Source organism: Canis lupus, chromosome 5, assembly GCF_048164855.1.
Source record: "Canis lupus baileyi chromosome 5, mCanLup2.hap1, whole genome shotgun sequence".
NCBI classification, from domain to species: Eukaryota; Metazoa; Chordata; class Mammalia; order Carnivora; family Canidae; genus Canis; species Canis lupus.
In genome coordinates, this window is record NC_132842.1 from 61,321,873 (window position 1) to 61,329,347 (window position 7,475).

Genomic DNA, 7,475 nt, shown 5'->3' on the forward strand with positions numbered 1-7,475 from the left:
CTGACCGTGGGCAATGGTGCCATTAATCTTGATAAGGGGAAGTGTGAGCAATTCATAAAATCCACTTGGTGAGGTTTCTCCTTAAATGGACACCCGAGTGAATGACCCCATGTCTTTACTCTAGGTAAGACGTGTCACAAGCGTGAGCTGTGACACGGACGTGGCCTAATGAGGGAGGCAAGTGGTGCTGCTGGGGGTGGGGACAGAAGCAGCCATGCCAGGCTGCATGGGGAGGCAGGGGCGGCTGGGGTTTAGCAGTAGAAGAGGTTGCAGCCGGCACTTGAGGTAATGCTTCCCAGGAACCCCACACAAGACTAATGCTTACATGGCAACTACTTAATCCTCATCACTGTCTGTGGGCAGTCACTATCCTCACTCCCATTTTACAATTGGGGGACCCGAGATCCAGGCAGGTTATGCCACTTGCCCACGCTTACAGAGCTAGTAAATGGCAGAGTTGGGATTCGAACCCAGGTCTTCTGGTTGTAGAGGCTGTGCTCTTACCATGTTGCTGATACAGTTTGATCTTAGAGGATATGTTCTCAGCTTCTCTCTGCCTTCACTTAGGGGACAGCATTGGCTTTGAGGTCACACAGACCTAGATTTGAACACAATTTTACCACTTCCTAGATGTCCGACCTTGAACAAGGGACTTGGCTTACTTTAGACTTAGTTTTCATTTATGGAGGGAAGAGTTGTTATGCAATTATATGGTCAGGCAGGTAACAGGGCTTTGAATATATATGGCATTGTCTTCTTCTTCGCCATCAAGGCTACAGACACTGATTGCCAGGCCAAGACACTGATGGGTGATTATGGGTGGGTGGCAGGATGCCTGCCTCAGCCAGAGCTTCTGTGGCTAAGGGACAGCCAGGCTGTTGGCCATAGAGTCAGCAGCCTCTTCCCAGTCACTTGCTCCCTAAGTGGCTTCTCCATCTTGGTTTCTGTCTTAGAGTCTGTTATGGACCAAATATTTATTCCCTCCAGAATTCATATAATGACATTCTCAGCCCCAATGGGGCTGTATTTGGAAACAGAGCCTGCGAGGAGATATTGGGGTTAAGTGAGATCATAAGGATAGGGCCCCAATCCAATAGGGCTAGTGCCCTTATAAGAAGAGACAGATACATCACACACGGTCTATCTCCACTAGTGAGAAAACAGAGCTATCTGCATGCCAGCAAGAGAGCCCTCACTAGAACTGAATCAATCAGACCTTGATCTTGGACTTTCCAGCCTCCAGAACTGTGGAAAATTAATGTCTGTTATTTAGGGAATCTGGTTTATCGTATTTTGTTATGGCAGCCCATGATGACTAAGATAGAGCCCCAAGTCCTCATGTTGAGTGGGAGAGAAAAGTCTGGAAATGCATTTAAAACTGTACCTTTGCTGAGGATTCCAATTCCAGTAAAGATGGTGATACATTCTTTGCTACTCTTTCTGTTGAGTGTTAGAATTAATTTCCTCTCCTCTTGACTCTGGGCAAGCTTTAGTGACTTGTTTAACCTTCAAAACACAGTGGAAGTAACCTCTGGGACTTCTGAAAATACGTCATAAGAGACCTGGTGACTTCCACCCAGACCTCCTGGAATACTTGCTCCTGGAGCCTAGCTGCCATGATATGAGGCACCTCAAGCAGCCCTTAGAGACAGTAGAAATCTCCGCAGGTGGTAAAGCCCCAGATCCTCTTTGGAAGTGGCTACTTGAGCTCCAGTCGAGCTGCCTCTTCTAATACCACATGGATCCGCAACAAACCATTCTCACTGAACACTGCCCAAGAAGCAGATCCATCAACAAAATCAATGACTGTTGTTGTTTTGGATTTTATTGGCCTGGGATAGCCCAGGTATGGATATGAAAAATTTAAACAAAACAAAAGACCTCTCTGACTTATTTTATAAACCACAAAGTTTGAGAACTATTGCTCTAGACTCACCACCATTATCATTGTTGGCATCATTGTTCTGGGACAGGTTCTCTAAGACTTTAAAAAAGCTAAATTGGAATTTGGAGACAGTCCCAGGCAATGAGGGAAGTCACCAGTCTCTGATGATCTCCTAATAGTCACCCTTTACACTAATACAGATTAGTTTACCAAAGAGTAGAACGTGTACCACCAGCGTATCAGCAACGCTGGTCACAGCATTAACTAATGCTGGATCTCAGAATGACCCAAACTACTACCCACTTTTCAACTGTCTTTCAATCCTCTGATTACACAAAGATAACAGATAATACATATATAGGATAATAGGTTATCTTTCTACTATCTATCTATCAATCATCTCTATCTATCTATCTATCTATCTATCAATCAATCATCTATCTATCTATCATCTATCTATCTATCTCTGCCCCTGGTTCCTGGCACAGAGCTCTTAAAACCCACATAATTTCTTTAGTGATAAGAACACTAGGAATACCTTTTGTTCTAATATTTGGCCTTTGACCTCAGTTCCTGATAAGAGTTCCTAAATCCCTTGGAATTTCCTGGGTGGTAGGAGTGTCTTTTATTCTAATGAGGTGATTCCTGGTGGGCTCCTGGATGAGGACTGGTCATAATTAGAAGCTTGGGATTTTCAGCCACACCTTCCAATCTCCAGAGACCAGAGACAGGTTAAAAATGGAGTTAATTATCTATCATGCCTATGTGATGAAGCTTCCATAAACATCTCCAAAGTATGGGGTTTGGAGAGCTTCCAGGCAGGTGGACACATCTAGATATAGGCAGGGTGACACACCTTTCCTCCAAGGGGACAGAAGCTCCTTTGCTCTGAACCTCTTACCTCTTCATTACCTCTTCATCTGGCTGTTCATCTGTCTTCTTTGTTACATCCTTTAATAAACTGGTAAACATAAGTGTTTCCATGAGTTCTATGAACTGGTCTAGCAGATCAACTAAACCTGAGAATGGGTTTGTAGGAACCTCTGACCTGTAGTTGTCAGATGTCAGTTGATGTCAGTTGTCAGTTGACCTCAGTTGTCAGATATTGTGGGGAACTCGGGGCCCCACTGCTTGTGACTGGCATCTGAAATGAGAGCAGTCTTGAGGGACTGAGCTCTTAAACTGCAGCACCTGGCACTATCTCTAGGTAGACAGTGTCAGAATTGAGTTAAACAGTAGGACACCCAGCTGGTGTCACAGATTATTGCTTGGTGTGGAGAAGCCTCACACAAAATTGGTGACCAGAAGTGTCAGAAGTGAAGACTGTGAAGGTGGTGAGGGAGTAAAGGAGAAATGCAGGAGGAAACACTGAAATTTTTCCAGCATGGCGCTAGCTTGGCTTTAACACCTCTCCAGCTGTTGGCAGAAATCAGGGAGTTGGTTTGCCACCAACCAAAATTCAAGTAACACTGTTCTAAATCTTTGTTCCTACAGCAACTAAGTGAGAGAACTAAGAGGAATTGTGAAGGAGCCATATGTTTTACGATGACCCCAACTTATCAGGAGAAAGCTGAGTCTCAGAGACTTTTGGTCACTTGCCCAAGGACTCAAGTCATTGTTTCTCATCTCCAACTTAACACTCGGTGAAGAAAATCACACTGATAGTGGAGTCCTCTGCCATATAACTGGAGAATATCTACAGATGCGGAGAAGGGAAGGAGAGACATAGGAGGTAGGAGAAAGAATGTCATGGAGAAGAGCAGGCCTCACTGGTTTAGGAGACATATTTCAGGGGTTATGCGGGGAAAGAAATTGGCTCAAAAAAGGAAGAACTTTCTAATGCCAAGGCTGCAAATAAGTGGCTATGTCAGAAAACGGCAAGAGGCTTACGCCCCTCCATAGGTTCTTTTATTTGCTTAAAATACAGTCTTTCCTTCTTGGTATTGGCTTTTTCCAACTGTGTAGGGATTCTTGATTACATGTTCATGTTTGGGGACAGAATTCTCTTACTCACTAAGGTACAAGTGACTCCTAAAATGCTTCCACCCTGAAATCCTAGTGTCTTCAGACAACTGGCAGAGGCGACTTATTTTCTTAAATGGCCTCTTCCCCCTCCAATCACTACAAGCCTTGAGCTTTGGGATGGTTCTGGGTGGGGAAAGGGGGTGTAGGGGGAACTGAACCGGATGAGGAGATTGAATGTGAATCCAGATTAAATCCGGAGGAAATGTTTACACTTGCTATTGGGATGTGACTTACTCTTGGGCCAGCAGCAGGTACCCTAAGCCCTCATGCTGAGTTTAAGGCTTAGCTACTTAGATGAGAAGCCCATCAAACCACATAGGGTGCTTGTTACAAAGGCAGATCTCCCTGTGTGATTCTTCAACTTTGTGCTGATTCTCCTCCTGGAGATCCATGGCCTACACTTTGCCGAACACTGACCTGGAGTGTCCCAGGGAAATATGGGCAGGGGGAAAGGTGAAGGATGTTCTCAGCCAGGATATGGGAGTGTGCCCAGGAGGCACCAGGGGTCCTTTCCCACCAGACCTTCCTGAGAAGGATGGAGGTCAGCCTGGAGTTCCAGGGGCATGAGATCACAGACTCACAGACATTTGGAGTCGCAAAAACATAGGCTCTCTTTCATAATGGAATAAAGAATCTTGAAATAATAGAATGCGGGGGCCCCTGGCTGGCTCAGACAGGAAAGCATGCAACTCTTGATCTCAGGGTTGTGAGTTCGAGCCCCATACTGGGCGTGGAGCCTACTTTAAAAAAAATAAAGTAATAAAAATATAATAGAATGCATTAGCAGCAGAACTTAGCCATTAAGAATAAGTAGTATTCAGAGTTTGACTTTACTTCATTAGCTAAATAACTAATGTCGAGTTACTTCATTTCTCTGAGCTTCTTTCCTCATTCATGGGATGGGCATACTAGGAAGTACAATATAATGTGTGCTAGCACTGTTGTGACATATAAATGAGTCAGAGCGTGTAAAGGACATGGCATTGAGTCTGACAAATGGTAAGGGCTCCAGATGCTCTTATTATCATTAGCAAGGTCATAGGATCTTAGAGCCAGAAGTGATCATTGAGATTATGGAGTGAGTCCGGTGGCCATGTAGTGACTCCCAGTGGAGAGGGATCAGTAAAGGAAGAACATTCCCTTGGTCCAGCCTCTCCTCTCAACCTAGCCTCCTAGTGCGGTGCTCCCCAGCCGAGGGACGGGGCACTGTCACCATCAAGGAAGTTTGAAGGTCCAGCTCCTAGAGACTGTCCAACCTGGGAATGTCATCTTCCTTTGTTTCCCGATTCCCCTTCGCAGAGCTCACATGCCAGCTGCCTGTGGGCACCAGCGGGCTCAGCTGGGGAGAGGGGGGTTGTGTCCTCCCTCCCCCTGCTCTGGTGTTTAATCAAAACAGTATTCAAAATATGATTCTGGGAGATTATATTGGGAGATTTGCAGGAGGCTGTCAGTGGGGGCAGAGATGGTGGGAACAGATTGCCGGGGGCCCAAGGCTCGGATAATCGCAGGCTCAGATGTACCTTTCTCAGGCCTTCACCCTTACTCCTGGGTGCTCACCACCAGTGCTGGCACAGACACTGCACCAGGATAGAGAGCTAGAGGGATGCCTGTATATTACAGCTGGGGGACCTGATAGGGGAAGGGGGGCTTGTCCACAGCTACAGCAAAGCAGTCATGGCACTGAGACACTCCAGCTCTTTCCTGGGATTCCAGCCACTCTTTTCTACCCTTTCTATACCATATCCAGCCAAGATCTAGGGCTAGTTCTGGGACAACCCTGGGCTGCAGGCTCCTGCTCTGGGTTGGGAGAGGTGAGGAGCAGCTAGGTCTCATAGACAGGGGCTGGGGAGACAACTTCCTGAGATCCTGGGTGGGAGGGGAGGCAGATCCAGGTGAGCCTCCTCTCCAGGGATTCACTGTTCTATAAAAGGCTGGACCGCAGGAGGCAGAGTGTAGGTCAGAACTCTGGTCTCCCCCAGGGGCAGCTTGCGCTCTCTGGATCAGCCACGTGACCTGGGGCTTGGGTGCATCATTGCTCTCTGGTTTTCAGGGTGGACTCCAGGTGCAGACTCAGTGTGGTGCTAAGGGTCCCTCTCCCTTCCACCAAATGGGTAGCTGGAGCCCCCCTCCTAGCCTGAGGCCCACTGAAGGTGCCTCTGTGGACTCTGCCGCCTCTGGAGGGGTCTACCTGGTCCCCCAGGAGGGGGTGGGGTCGAGAGCGCCTAGAAAGAAACCTCCAGCTAATGCTCTTTATTACAAGCGTTAATCCTGCAAAGCCGACTGGAAATAATGTTTATCTTTTCGCAGTTTAATTTCCCGGACCCTAAGCCTCGGGTCAGTGTGGGCGACTGGAGGTCCCCGGGGAGCTGGGGGTAGGAGCAGCTGTTGCCTAGAAGAAAACCTAAAGCAGGGAAGGCATCACCCAGGGGAAGCGAGGGAAAGGAGCTCTGGACCCCGAGTGGAGAGCTGGGGTCCCTCTCCTCTGTGGATCCTTTGTGACCCTGAATCAGTCTTCTGCCCTTCAGGTTGGCCTCAGTTTCCTCATCAGAGGAAGAGGTTTCTATTTTGTAATTCGTGATCTCTAAAGCCCCTTCTGACCCCGTCATTCTATAAAAAAGAAGACTGGGTGGAGACGGGAGGTGGCCGGCCCCTCGTTCCCCGGCAGTCTTTCCAACTACTCTTTCTCTGCAGCCTCCAAGGGGTCTTACAATCTCCCACGAGGAGGTGAGAACAGGGCCCTTGCTGCCCCCAACATCAGTGCCAGCCGTCACCCGGTCTGGGCAGCCCGAGCTGGAGCCCAGCGGTGGAGACGCAGGTCCCCAGGGATCCGGTCTGTGGGTGCACATCCTGGCTGTTCTTCGGCCTTGCCACCCGCATCAGCTCTCCACAGCTCCCCTCTAGAGCCCCAGCTTGGGTTCACCTCCCTCTCTCCCCACAAGCAGCGGCCAGGTTGCTCTCTGGCTCAAGCCGAGGCCAGCAGCCCGGGGGCGCGAACTCAGGCCAGGCGCGGGCTGCTCTCCATCCCCTCTCCCCCAGCCCTGCTCCAGACGCTGCTCGTTGCGGGGGCGCCAAGTCCCCTTCCCCGCCCTTCAGCTCCCATTGGTTGGCCTGTACCGGAAGTGATTGCTGACACTGGATTAAATGGAAAGAATGCCCCCACTTGCCTCTTAGGGACCCAGCAAGCTGCCACGCTTTGCCATTTTGTCCAAGGGGAAGTGCGCGGGGATCCCGGCTGGATGCCAAGGGATGGTCAAGATGATCCCCATCGCCCCTCTCCCAGTAAACTAAAACCCAAGTAGTAGCTCGGAAACAAATGCAGCGTCCAAAAACCTCCGCTGCTCCTCCACCTCCAGCCTCACCGTTTGCGCCCCTCTCCTCCACTGCACAGAATCCGCCAGGCGGCACCGGCTCCAGGAGTTGCATTATGCGCGGAGACCTTGGCCGAAACCTGGCCAGTTGGGCTCCCTGCTGTGAAAGGGCCTGAGGTTTTGCAGCTTACACCGCCCTGTCCCCGGAATCCCTGTTTGCATCCCAGCTTCCCCTCCACCCCAGCCTCTCCGAGCGC

The 7,475-nt window shown here is 49.3% G+C and overlaps 1 long non-coding RNA gene across 1 annotated transcript; it reads left to right on the plus strand.

Annotated features, from left to right (window-relative positions):
* The first annotated feature begins 200 nt into the window (after positions 1-200).
* LOC140633873 (uncharacterized) lies at positions 201-3,828 on the plus strand. The gene is made up of 2 exons (XR_012031438.1): positions 201-285; positions 3,380-3,828. It is a non-coding gene; the product is annotated as an uncharacterized lncRNA (long non-coding RNA).
* Positions 3,829-7,475: the final 3,647 nt, after the last annotated feature.